The sequence below is a fragment of the Hyperoodon ampullatus genome (genome assembly GCF_949752795.1).
Source record: "Hyperoodon ampullatus genome assembly, chromosome: 5".
NCBI classification, from domain to species: domain Eukaryota; kingdom Metazoa; phylum Chordata; class Mammalia; order Artiodactyla; family Ziphiidae; genus Hyperoodon; species Hyperoodon ampullatus.
The window spans coordinates 2,047,427-2,061,510 of NC_136918.1; the positions used below are offsets into that span (position 1 = coordinate 2,047,427).

Genomic DNA, 14,084 nt, shown 5'->3' on the forward strand with positions numbered 1-14,084 from the left:
AATATATTTGATCTGAAAATTATTTTGGTATAAGGAATTTGGTAGGAATCTATATTTGTTTTTTTCCAAATGGTTATCCACATAATTTGTTGACTGTTATATTTTGAGAACTTTACAGAATGGTTCTAAAATTCATATGGAAGGATAAATGAATGGTACCAGGCAACATTTTTAAAAAGAAGAGTAAAGGTGATGTTTCTTTTATCAAATATTAAAATGTATTAAATTTAAAAGTACAGTTGTTAAACAACATGACATTATTAGATGCAAAGACAGAATGATGGTTATATAAGCATAGGAAAAGATCAGTATAGTCACTAAAAGGTCTTTTCTGTTTAGAGGTCAAAGAATCACTTGCTCCTTTCCCTCCTGCTCAAATAATATAAGAGTGAAAAGGAAACATTCAGGGAAATCTTAGAGAACATAAGAACATTTGAAAAACAATTAAAAGTATTAAGCCAACACAGAGTGTAAAATATTTAGCTTATTCATAGTATGTGAGAAAAGTAAAGGCTGCATTGTATATGTTTTCCTTTTGAAATATTTAGATGAGCTATGTGATATTGTTCAAGTTAGTTTTAGATCCTCTGTTCAATTATATATGTATATTTATAGGTTTGAATATATGTTATATTTTTAAAAGCACCATTTTCCTTATGAGGAAAAGATGATCCTAACTCAAATGTTAATCTGTTGTCTTGGTAGAATTATCACAGAGTTAATTGAATTGGCTCAGACCTACTGTTTAAAAGTTTATGGTGACAGAGACACAACAGTGTTAAGAAGGTCTTACTGGGAGCTGTACCGTTAACGGGCTGGCTCTTCAAGCTACTACTTAGTGGAAATACTGCAGAGCTGTGGCCTGCACTGACACATTTGGAGTTGACTCTGATGGGGAGCTTTGTAAAAATTGATGCCCGCAGTGGCCATAACTTCATGTTGAGATCCTTTGGAAAATAAAAAACCCTGTTGCTTTGTATAATATTCTTCTCAGTAATCTCACTATATGGAAAAGTTATTTTCTTGAAGTCCCAGGATTACATACCACAAAGCTCGGGGAGGATTTGTGTTCAACCCCCAATCCCCAGCCCTTTCCAAACTATTCTCACACTTTACCTGCCCACCCTTGGTTTTTGTTTTTATCTCTGTGACATAAATTGCTTTCTTAATTATTTCTTTACTTTTAACCACCTCTGTTGTGATTTGTGTTGTTGAAATAATTCTACCCACTCCACTAGAATAGTTAGGATGCTATATATTACATTAATAAGAGGAAACTCTGGTTTCTGGTTCAGAAAATTAGTGGCAGTGGTTAGTGGGGACTAAAAGGCTTAAAAATATATTAGTGGGCTTCCCTGGTGGCGCAGTGGTTGAGAGTCCGCCTGCTGATGCAGGGGACACGGGTTCGTGTCCCGGTGCGGGAAGATCCCACATGCCGTGGAGCAGCTAGGCCCATGAGCCATGGCCGCTGAGCCTGCGCGTCCGGAGCCTTTGCTCCGCAATGGGAGAGGCCACAACAGTGAGAGGCACGCGTACTGCAAAAAAAAAAAAAATATATATATATATATATATATATATATATATATATGTATATATTAGCCTTAAGATACCTCTAGCACCGGATATTTAAGAGAAATAATCATTATTTTATAACTGGTTTATATTTTTATTTCTGACTCTCTTCATATTGGAAGAGGTAGTCTCGAGATATTGTAGTGTAGCTCTGTCCAATAGAAATATGAGTCACCTATGTATAAAATTTTCTAGCAGTCACATTAAAAAAGTAAAAAGAAACAAAATTAATATATTCTGTTTATTTCAGTTTGTCAAAAATATTATCATTACATTCACATTTTTAAAAAATTGAGTCTTTGAAATCCAGTGTGTATTTCACGCTTTGAGTACATCTCAATTTGAACTAGCCACAATTCAGGTGCTCAGTGGCTATGTGTGGCTAGTGACTGCTGTATTGGCCTAGTGTATTCATTCTAGTTAATGAAGGTTTAGAATTTGTTCTTGCAATAATTATGTAATTTTCACTATGCTTAAAAACGGTGTATTTGTATGTGATTGAAATACTGAATTAATTAAAGATAAGCTGCTCCTGCCCACAGCAGTCATGGCCAGGCTTTACAGTCAGCTGGCCTGGGGACCAATCCCACCTACCAGTGTGCCTGCAGTAATTGTGGTCCAACCAAAACAGGAGGGCACACCCACACAGGGGATACCCCCAGAGCACTTGGCTGAAGATGTAGCTGATATACCTCATACATAGAAACGAACACAGAGTTAGGCAAACACAGAGGAGACAAAGGAATATCTTCCAAATGAAAGCTAAGACCAAACCTCAGGGAAAGAAAACTATATGAAGCAGAGAAAAGCAATTTACCAGATAAAGAGTTCAAAGTAATAGTCATAAAGAGTCTCCAAACTTGGGACAAGAGTGGATGAACTCAGTAAGAGCTCAAAGTGATAGAAAATATAAAGATCCAGTCAGAACTGAAGAATACAATAACTGAAATGAAAAATGCACTAGAGGGAATCAAAAGCAGATTACAGAATGTAAAAGAATGGATCAGCAATCTGGAAGACAGGGTAGTAGAAATTATCCAATCAAAACAGCAAAAAGAACAAAGGATTTTAAAAAATGAGGATAGTTTAAGGAATCCCTGAGATAACATCAAGCATACTATCATTGGCATTATAGGGGTCCTGGAAGGAGGAGAGTGAGAAAGGGACAGAAAACCTATTTGAAGAAATAATGACTGAAAACTTCCATAACCTGGTGAAGGAAACAGGCATGCAAGTCCAGGAAGCCCAGAAGGAGTTCCAAACAAGATGAATCCAAAGAGGCCCACATAAAGACACAATATAATTAAATGTTAAAAGTTAAAAATAAAGAGAATCTTAAAAGCATCGACACGTGCACGCACACACATACACACACAGGAGCTAGTTACGTAAAAAGGAATCCCCCATAAGGTTGTCAGCTGATTTTTAAGCAGAAACTTTACAGGCCAGAAGGGACTGGCATGATATATTCAAAGTGCTGAAAGAAAAAACTTACAACCAAGAGTACTCTAACTGGCAAGGTTAGAGCTTCAAAGGCTCAGAGGAGAGTACAGCAGTTGGCTTGCGGCAGGCAGAACAGAGAGAGACCAACACAGACAATCCTGGCCACCTCGCTGTACTCCCCAGCTGGAGACATGTATCTGGTGGTGCACATGGAGACTGGGTTCTGAAACTTGGGCTTCAGAGGACAGACCTGGGGAGAGGACTGGGGTTGGCTGCATGGAGATAGCCTGAAGGGGCTGGAGTGTTGGCCAGGCCACAACTGGGAGTGTATGTAGGACAGAGCCCAGGTCCACTTTAGAAGCCCCATGGTTAACATGCATGCAAAGGGAGAGGTGGGGCCCCACAATAGGAGCCTCATTCTCAGCGTGCTTGATGGCTCTGCCTCTATGAGCTCTGGGAGTGTGCAATTGCGGGAGGGTTGCCCACAGACGGAAGCGGGACTGAAATCTGAGCAGGTCCCCAGGGGCCACATGACTTTGGAAGCAGGGCTGAAATCTGAGCCATGCCTGGCAGCTTTGCAACTTAAGTGGATTTACGCTGAGGTGCCTTTGTAAGCTCATTGTTAGCAGGACATCAGAGCAGATTACTGGTGCTCCTGTAGTTCGGGTGGGTCTGGAGTTAGCAGCTGTGGGCTTTGTGGGCAGGCACTCGTGGAGCCAGGGCCAGGGTCTGCACTGATACTGTAGCTCCCATGGTGGGTCCAGGTGCACAACTACTTGTGACTATGGTGGGTCCCAGTGCCTGACATAAGTAGATCTGTTCCAGTGGATCTGTGCTGGTGACTTTGTGAGCCCAGTGCCTGAGGACACCTGGTCCTACATTCCCACAACTGAGGTGGGCCTGAAGGCAGTGTCAGCAACAGTGTACTTTGTGAGCATGCACAAGGGGTGATGGACAACACCACAGAGCGTACTTCCTGGTGGACAGCTCCTGCGGAGGAATACTCAGTGACTCCTCTCCCAGTGGAAGTGCCCCAGTCCCACCTACTCCACACTGCAGCTCACAGACAGATCTAGGGGCTTCTACTCCAACAACTGGGGAGAGACCCTGTTCCTGACAGGGCTTTGGCAACCACAGAGCAAAGAGGAGGCCCCGCTCAACATCCAGTGCAGGCTCTGGTCACTACAACACCAATCACACCCTGTATCAAGGGGATAACAGCCAGCACGCCCTGAGGAAAGACATGGCAGACACCCATACTAAAAAAAAGCCCTCGTACCAAAAACATTAGACTCAAGCAGGCCACATAGGGATGCTCCCATATAAAAACAGCCCTTCAAGACAACAGTAGGTAACTATTTCTCCTAAATTTATAGAGTAAGAGAAATATAAGGTTAATGAAGAAGCAGAGGAACCACTCCCAATTAAAAGAACAAGACGGGCTTCCCTGGTGGCGCAGTGGTTGAGAGTCCCCCTGCCGATGCAGGGGACACAGGTTTGTGCCCTGGTCTGGGAAGATCCCACATGCCGCGGAGCGGCTGGGCCCGTGAGCCATGGCCGCTGAGCCTGCGCGTCCGGAGCCTGTGCTCCGCAACGGGAGAGGCCACAACAGTGAGAGGCCCGCGTACCGCAAAAAAAAAAGAAAAAAGAACAAGAGAAATCCCCTGAAAGAATAAACAATGAGACAGACCTCTCCAATCTACCAGACCCCAAGTTCAAAAAGGAGGTAATAAACATACTGAAGGAATTAAGAAAGGCTATCAATAGAAATGTAGATCACTGTAACAAGGTACTAGAAACTATAAAGAGGAGCCAGTTAAAATTAGAAAACTCATTTGCCAAGATGAAAGCTGAACTAAAGGCAATAAATAGCAAACTAAATAATGCAGAAAAATGAATAAGTGATCTGAAAGATAGAATAATGGAAATCACCCAATCAGAACAGCAGACAGAAAGACATGAAAAAAATGAAAGCAATGTATGAGACCTATGGGGTAATATAAAGCATCCCGACCTATGCATAATACAGATCCCAGAAGGAGAAGAAAGAGAAAAGGGGATCGAAAGTTTATTTGAAAAAATTATGGCAGAAAACTTCCCAAATAGAAAAGAAGCAAGAATCTATAAGGAAGAGAAAATCACAATTGGAAAGTAAATCACTTAAATAAGCCAGTACATAGATTAAAATTTTTTAGTGTGTGTGAAAGTGATGATAACTACAATGAACAGCAGAAGGACAAACATGAAGATGTAAAAGAGGACATCAGAATCATAAGGTGTTGGGAGGGGAGTAAGAAAATGTAGATTTTTTTTTCAAGAATGTGTTTAAGCCTATATGACTATCAGTCTAAAGCAAGTATATGTAGTAGTGGGTTAACATACTTGAAAAGCAGGGGTAACAACAAATCAAAAGCATACAGTAGATTCATAAAAACCAAACAGAAGAGAACTCAAGTATAATACAAAAGAAAACCATCAAACCACAAAAGGAAAAACAAAAAGAAAACAAGAGGAACAAAGAAGAAATACAAAATCAACTGGAAAATAAGTTTTAAAATGGCAATAAATACATATCAATCAATAATTACTTTAAATGTTAGTGAACTAAATATTCCAGTCAAAAGACAGAGTGTCAGACTGGATAATAAAACAAGAGCCTACAGTATGCTGCCTACAAAAGACCCAGTTTAGGGTGAAGGACGCACATAGATTGAAAGTGAGAGGATGGAAAAAGATATTTCATGCAAACAGAACGACAAGAAAGGAGAGGTAACGATACTTATATCAGACAAAATTTAAAGGTCATAAAGATACTATATAATGATAAAAAGATAAATACAAGAAGAAATTATTACACTCGTTAACATATATGCACCCAATATAGGAGCACCTAAATACATAAATACTAACAGACATAAAGGGAGAAATTGACAGGAATATAATAATAGTAGGAGACTTTAACAGCCCATTCATATCAATGGACAAGTCTTCCAGACAGAAAATCAATAAGGCAACAGAGATCCTAATTGACACAATAGAATAGTTAGACTTAATTGACATTTTCAGGACATTTCATCCAAAGAAAAAAGACTTAAAATACAAACTTTTCAACTGCACATGTAACATTCTCTAAGATAGACCACATACTAGGACGCAAAACAAGCCTCAACAAATTTAAGAGAATAGAAATTATTTCAAGCATCTTTTCTGATCACAATGGCATGAAACTAGAAATCAACCACAGAAAGAGAAATGAGAAAAAAAAAACGATTATGTGGAGACTAAATAACATGCTACTAAAAAAACACTGGGCCAATGATGAAATCAAAGAGGAAATTTAAAAGTACCTTGAGACAAATGAAAATGAAAACACAACCATGTGAAATTCTTGGGATGCAGCAAAAGCAGGTCTTAGAGGGAAGTTCATAGTGATACAGGCCTTCCTCAGAAAACAAGAAAAATCTCAAATAAACAACCTAACCTACCCCCTAATAGAATTAGAAAACGAAGAACAAACAAAACCTAAAGTCAAAAGGAAGGAAATAATAGAGATCAGAGAGGAAATAAATAAAATAGAGATTTAAAAAAAATAGAAAAATAATAAAACCAAGAGCTGGTTTTCTGAAAGGGTAAGCAAAATCAATAGACCTCTTGCCAGGCTCACCAAGAAGAAAAGAGAGAGGACCCAAATAAATAATATAAGAAATGAAGGAGGAGAAATAACCAATACTGCAGAAATACCAAAAAACCCCTTCAGGTAATGCTGTGAACAATTATATGCTAACATATTAGACCACCTAGAAGAAATGGACAGTTTCTAGAAACATACAGCCCACCAAAACTGAATCAAGAAGAAATAGATAATTTGAAAACCCCAATCACTAGAAGTGAAATAGAATCTGTAATAAGCAAAAAAAAAAAAAACCCCAAAAAACAAAAACCCTGCAAACAAAAGTCCAGGACTGGATGCCTTCAATGGGGAATCTACCAGACATACAAAGAAGAACTTATATCGATTTTTCTCAAACTATTCCAAAATAGAGGAGGCAACACTCCCAAAGTCATTCTATGAAGCCATTATCACCCTGATACCAAAACCAAGGACAGTACCAAAAAGAAAATTACAGGCTAATATCTTTGATGAATATAGATGCAGATATCCTCAATAAAATATTAGCAAGCCGAATCCACCAACACATAAAAAAGGTGATACAACACAACCATGCTGGATTCATCCCAGGGTCACAAGGATGGTTCAGCATATGCAAATCAATCAATGTGATACACCACATCAACAAAAGAGAAGACAAAAACCACAGGATCATCTCAATAGGTGCAGAAAAAGCATTTGATAAAATTCAATACCCATTCATGATAAGAACTCTTACCAAAGTGGGTATAGAAGGAACATATTTCTACATAATAAAAGCTATTTATGACAAACCCACAGCCAACATAATACTCAATGGTGAAAAGCTGAAAGCCTTCCTGCCAAAATCTGGAACAAGATAAGGATGCCCACTGTCACCACTTCTATTCAACACAGTACTGGAAGTCCTAGTCAAAGCAATCAGACAAGAAAAAGAAATAAAAGTTATTCAAATTGGGAGGGAAGAGGTAAAATTGTCATTATATGCAGATGACACAATACTATATATAGAAAACCCTAAAGACTCCACACACAAACTACTAGAACTGATAAACAAATTCAGCAAGGTAGCAAGGTACAAGATTAACATACGGAAACCTGCTACGTTTCTTTACAGTAACAATGAAATATCAGAAAGGGAAGGTAAAAAAAAAAAAACCCTTTTAAAATTGTATCCAAAAAAAAACTGTATCCAAAAAAATAAAATACTTACAGATAAACCTGACCAAGGAAATGAACGACTTCTTTTATGAGAACTATAAAATTTTGATAAAGGAAATTGAAGGTGATCCAAAAAATGGGAAGGTATCCCATGCTCTTGGATTGGAAGAATTAATATTGTTAAAATGCCTATACTACCCAAAGCAGTCTACAGATTTAATGCTATCTCTATCAAATTACCCATGACATTTTTCACAGAACTAGAACAAATAGTCCTAAAATATATGTGGAACCATAAAAGACCCAGAATTGCCAAAGCAATCTTGAGGAAAAAGAACAAAGCTGGAGCCATAACCCTCCCAGACTTCAGGCAATACTACAAAGCTACAGTAATCAAAACAGTGTGGTAATGGCACAAAAAAGGACATATGGATCAATGGAACAGAATAGAGAGCCCAGAAATAAACCTCACACACCCACAGTCAGTTAATCATCAATAAAAGAGGCAAGAATATACAGTGGAGAAAAGACAGTCTCTTCAGCAACTGGTGTTGGGAAAGTTGGACAGCTGCAGGTAAATCATTGAAGTTAGAATACCCCCTCACACCATACACAAAAGTAAACTCACAATGGCTTAAAGATTTAAATATAAGAAAATGACGCCATAAAATGCCTAGAAGAGAACATAGGCAAAACATTATCTGACATAAATCATAGCAGTGTTTTCTTAGGTCAGCCTCCCAAGGCAATAGATAAAATAAAAAATAATCAAATGGGACCTAATCAAACTCAGAAGCTTTTGCACAGCTAAGGCAACCGTAAACAAAACGAAAAGACAACCTATAGATGGGGAGAAAATATTTGCAAACAATGTAATCAGCAAGGCCTTAATTTTAAAAATATAGAAACAGCTCATAAAACTCAGTAACAAAAAGGCAACAATCAAAAAATGGGCAGATGACATAAATAGACATTTCTCCAGAGACATACAGATGGCCAATAAGCACATGAAAAGATGCTCAACATCGCTAATTATTAGAGAAATGCAAATCAAAACTACAGTGAGGTATTACCTCACACTGGTCAGAGTGGCCATCATTAAAAGGTCTACAAATAATAAATGCTGGAGAGGATGTGGAGGAAAAGGGACCTTCTTACACTGTTGGCGGGAATGTAAATTGGTGCAGCCACTATGGAAAGCAGTATGGAGGTTTCCTTAAATACTAAAAATGGAGTTACCATATGACCCAGCTATCCCACTCCTGAGCATATATCAGGAGATAACTCTAATTCAAAAAGACACATACCGCCCCCCCCCGCAATGTTCATAGCAGCACTATTTACAACAGCCAAGACATGGAAGCAACCTAAGTGTCCATTGGCAGATGAACGGATAAAGAAGATGTGGTACATATACAAGGAATGAAATAATGCCATTTGCAGCAACATGGATGGACCTAGAGATTATCATACTCAGTGAAGTCAGACAGAAGAAGACAAATATCACATGGTATCACTTATATGTGGGATCTAAAATATGATACAAGTGAACTTGTTTACAAAACAGAAACAGACTCACAGACAGAGAAAACAAACTTATGGTCACCAAACGGGAAAGCAGGGGTGAAGGGAGGGATAAATTAGGGGTTTGGGATTGGCAGCTGGAAGCTCCTGTGTATAAACTGAACAGCAAGGACCTACTGTACATCACAGGGCGCTCTCTTCAATATTGTGTACTAAATTACAATGGAAAAGAATATGAGAAACCATATACATATATATATATATACACATATCTTATATATATATGTATAACCGAATCACTTTGCTGTACACCGGAAGCTAAGACAACATTGTAAATTAACTATCTTCAATTAAAAAAATTGAAAAAGTAATAAAATTAGGTAAGTGATTCACAAAATAAATGTAAAATATGCCCTCAAAAACAAAATAGGGAGTAAAAATTTAGTGCTTTTAAATGCACTCAAATTTAAGCAACTATTAAGTTAAAATGGGTAAGTTGTTACATATGAACCTCATGGTAACCACAAACCAAAAACCTGTAACAGATACACAAAAAATAAGGACAAAGGAATCCAAACATAACACTAAAGAAAATCATCAAATTCCAAGGGAAGAGACCATGAGAAGAAGTACAAAACAACCAGGAATTAACAAAGTGGCAATTAGTACATACCTATCAATAGTTACTTTAAATGTAAATGGACTAAGTGTTCCGAAAGACAAAGGGTGGCTGAATGGATTAAAAAGGAAGAGATTCACCTACAAGATCTCACTTCAAATCTAAAGTCTTGCACAGACTGAAAGTGAAGGAATGTAAAAATATATTCCATGCAAACGGAAACAAAAAGAAAACTGGAGCAGCAATACTAATATCATACAAAATAGACTTTTTTTATAGGTTTATTTATTCATTAATCAAAAATTTAATGTTTATTAAGCATAATAGGAGAAAGTGTTATAGAGGTGGATGTAACTCAATCCCATTTAAAAATTTGCATGTACATTTTATTTTTATTTTTATTTATTTACTTTTTTTTATTAGTCATCAGTTTTATGCACATCAGTGTATACATGTCAATCCCAATAGTCCAATTCATCACACCCCCACCGCCACCCCTCCTGCAGCTTTCCGCCTTTGGCATCCATACATTTGTTCTCTACATCTGTGTCTCAATTTCTGCCCTGCAAACCAGTTCATCTGTACCATTTTTCTAGGTTCCACATATATGCGTTAATATACGATATTTGTTTTTCTCTTTCTGACTTACTTCACTCTGTATGATAGTATCTAGATCCATCCACGTCTCAACAAGTGACCCAATTTCATTCCTTTTTATGGCTGAGTAATATTCCATTGTATATATGTACCACATACTCTTTATCGATTCTTCTGTCCATGGGCATTTAGGTCGCTTCCATGACCTGGCTATTGTAAATACTGCTGCAGTGAACATTGGGGTGCCTGTGCCTTTTTGAATTATGGTTTTCTCTGGGCATATGCCCAGTAGTGGGATTGCTGGATCATATGGTAATTCTACTTTTAGTTTTTTAAGGAACCTCCATACTGTTCTCCATAGTGGCTGTATCAATTTACATTCCCACCAACAGTGCAAGAGGGTTCTCTTTTCTCCACACCCTCTCCAGCATTTGTTGTTTGTACTTTCTGATGATGCCCATTCTCACTGGTGTGAGGTGATACCTCATTGTAGTTTTGATTTGCATTTCTCTAATAATTAGTGATGTTGGGCAGCTTTTCATGTGCTTCTTGGCCATCTGTATGTCTTCTTCGGAGAAATGTCTATTTAGGTCTTCTGCCCATTTTTGGATTGGGTTGATTGTTTTTTTAAATATTGAGCTGCATGAGCTGTTTATATATTTTGGAGATTAATCCTTTGTCTGTTGATTCGTTTGCAAATATGTTCTCCCATTCTGAGTATTGTCTTTCCATCTTGTTTATGGTTTCCTTTGCTGTGCAAAAGCTTTGAAGTTTCATTAGGTTGCATTTGTTTATTTTTCTTTTTATTTCCATTACTCTAGGAGGTGGATCAAAAAAAAGATCTTGCTGTGATTTATGTCAAAGAGTGTTCTTCCTTGGCTTCCCTGGTGGCACAGTGGTTGAGAGTCTGCCTGCTGATGCAGGGGACACGGGTTCATGCCCCGGTCCGGGAAGATCCCACAAGCCATGGAGCAGCTGGGCCCGTGAGGCATGGCCTCTGAGCCTGCGCATCCGGAGCCTGTGCTCTGCAACGGGAGAGGCCACAACAGTGAGAGGCCCGCGTACCACAAAAAAAAAAAAATAAGAGTGTTCTTCCTATGTTTTCCTCTAAGAGCTTTATAGTGTCCGGACGTACATTTAGGTCTCTAATCCATTTTTAGTTTATTTTTGTGTATGGTGTTAGGGAGTGTTCTAATTTCATCCTTTTACATGTAGCTGTCCAGTTTTCCCAGCACCACTTATTGAAGAGACTGTCTTTTCTCCATTGTATATCCTTGCCTCCTTTGTCATAGATTAGTTGACCATAGGTGTGTGGGTTTATCTCTGGGCTTTCTATCCTGTTCCATTGATCTATATTTCTGTTTTTGTGCCAGTACCATATTGTGTTGATTACTGTAGCTTTGTAGTATAGTCTGAAGTCAGGGAGTCTGATTCCTCCAGCTCTGTTTTTTTCCCTCAAGACTGCTTTGGCTATTCAGGGTCTTTTGTGTCTCCATACAAATTTTAAGATATTTTGTTCTAGTTCCATAAAATATGCCATTGGTAATTTGATAGGGATTGCATTGAATCTGTAGATTGCTTTTGGTAGTATAGTCATTTTCACAATATTGATTCTTCGAATCCAAGAACATGGTATATCTCTCCATCTGTTGGTATCATCTTTAATTTGTTTCATCTGTGTCTTATAGTTTTCTGCATACAGGTCTTTTGTCTCCCTAGGTAGGTTTATTCCTAGGTATTTTTATTCTTTTTATTGCAGTGGTAAATGGGATTGTTTCCTTAATTTCTTGTTCAGACTTTTCATCATTAGTGTATAGGAATGCAAGAGATTTCTGTGAATTAATTTTGTATCCTGCAACTTTACCATATTCATTGATTAGCTCTAGTAGTTTTCTGGTGGCATCTTTAGGGTTCTCTATGTATAGTATCATGTCATCTGCAAACAGTGACAGTTTTACTTCTTCTTTTCCAATTTGTATTCCTTTTATTTCTTTTTCTTCTCTGATTGCTGTGGCTAGGACTTCCAAAACTATGTTGAATAATAGTGGTGAGAGTGGACATCCTTGTCTCATTCCTCATCTTAGAGGAAATGCTTTCAGTTTTTCTCCATTGAGAATGATGTTTGCTGTGGATTTGTAGTCTATGGCCTTTATTATGTTAAGGTAGGTTCCCTCTATGCCCACTTTCTGGAGATTTTTTTTTATAAATGGGTGTTGAATTTTGTCAAAAGCTTTTTCTGCATCTATTGAGATGATCATATGGTTTTTATTCTTCAGTTTGTTAATGTGGTGTATCACATTGATTGATTTGCGTTTATTGAAGAATCCTTGCATCCTTGGGATAAGTCCCACTTGATCATGGTGTATGATCCTTTTAATGTGTTGTTGGATTCTGTTTGCTAGTATTTTTTGAGGATTTTTGCATCAATATTCATCAGTGATATTGGTCTGTAATTTTCTTGTTTTGTAGTATCTTTGGTTTTGGTATCAGGGTGATGGAGGCCTCATAGAATGAGTTTGGGAGTTTTCCTTCCTCCACAATTTTTGGAAGAGTTCGAGAAGGACGGGTGTTAGCTCTTCTCTAAATGTTTGGTAGAATTGACTTGTGAAGCCTTCTGGTCCTGGACTTTTGTTTGCTTGAAGATTTTTAATCACAGTTTCAATTTCAATACTTCTGATTTGTCTGTTCATATTTTCTATTTCTTCCTGGTTCAGTCTCGGAAGGCTATACCTTTCTAAGAATTTGTCCATTTCTTCCAGGTTGTCCATTTTATTGGCATAGAGTTTCTTATAGTAGTCTCTTAGGATGCTTTGTATTTCTGCGGTGTCTGTTGTAGCTTCTCCTTTTCCATTTCTAATTTCATTGATTTGAGTCCTCTCCCTCTTTTTTTTGATGAGTCTGGCTAATGATTTATCAATTTCAGAATAGACTTTAAAACAAAGACTGTAGGAAGAGGCAAAGAAGGTCATTACATAATGATAAAGGAACCAATTCATCAAGAGGACATAATACCTGTAAATATGCACCAAACATAGGAACACCTAAATACATAAAGCAGACATAAAGGGAGATATTGACAGTAATGCAGTAATAGTAGGGGTCTGTAACACCTCATTTACATGACTAGATATGTCATCCATATTGAAAATCAATGATACAGCATTGGCCTTAAATGATACATTAGATCAGATGGACTTAATAAATATATAAAGAATATTTCATCCAAAACAGCAGAATGAAGATTCTTTTTAAGTCCATATGGAACATTCTCCAGAGTAGATCACATGTTAGGTCACAAAACGAATCTCAATAACTTTAAGAAAATTGAAGTTATATCAAGCATCATTTTAATACCACAATGGTATGAAACTAGAAATCAAGCACAAGAAGAAAAGTGGAAAAAACCACAAACGTGGTGGCTAAAGAACATGCTTTTGGACAACCAGTAGGTCAATGAAGAAATGAAAGAGGTAATTTAAAAAATACCTTTAGAGAAATGAAAATACAAACACAACATTC

At 37.7% G+C, this 14,084-nt stretch overlaps 1 protein-coding gene across 2 annotated transcripts in view; it reads left to right on the top strand.

Annotated features, from left to right (window-relative positions):
* CEP63 (centrosomal protein 63) overlaps nucleotides 1-14,084 on the top strand; it is a 68,275-nt gene that overhangs the window by 28,493 nt on the left and 25,698 nt on the right. The window lies entirely within an intron of this gene.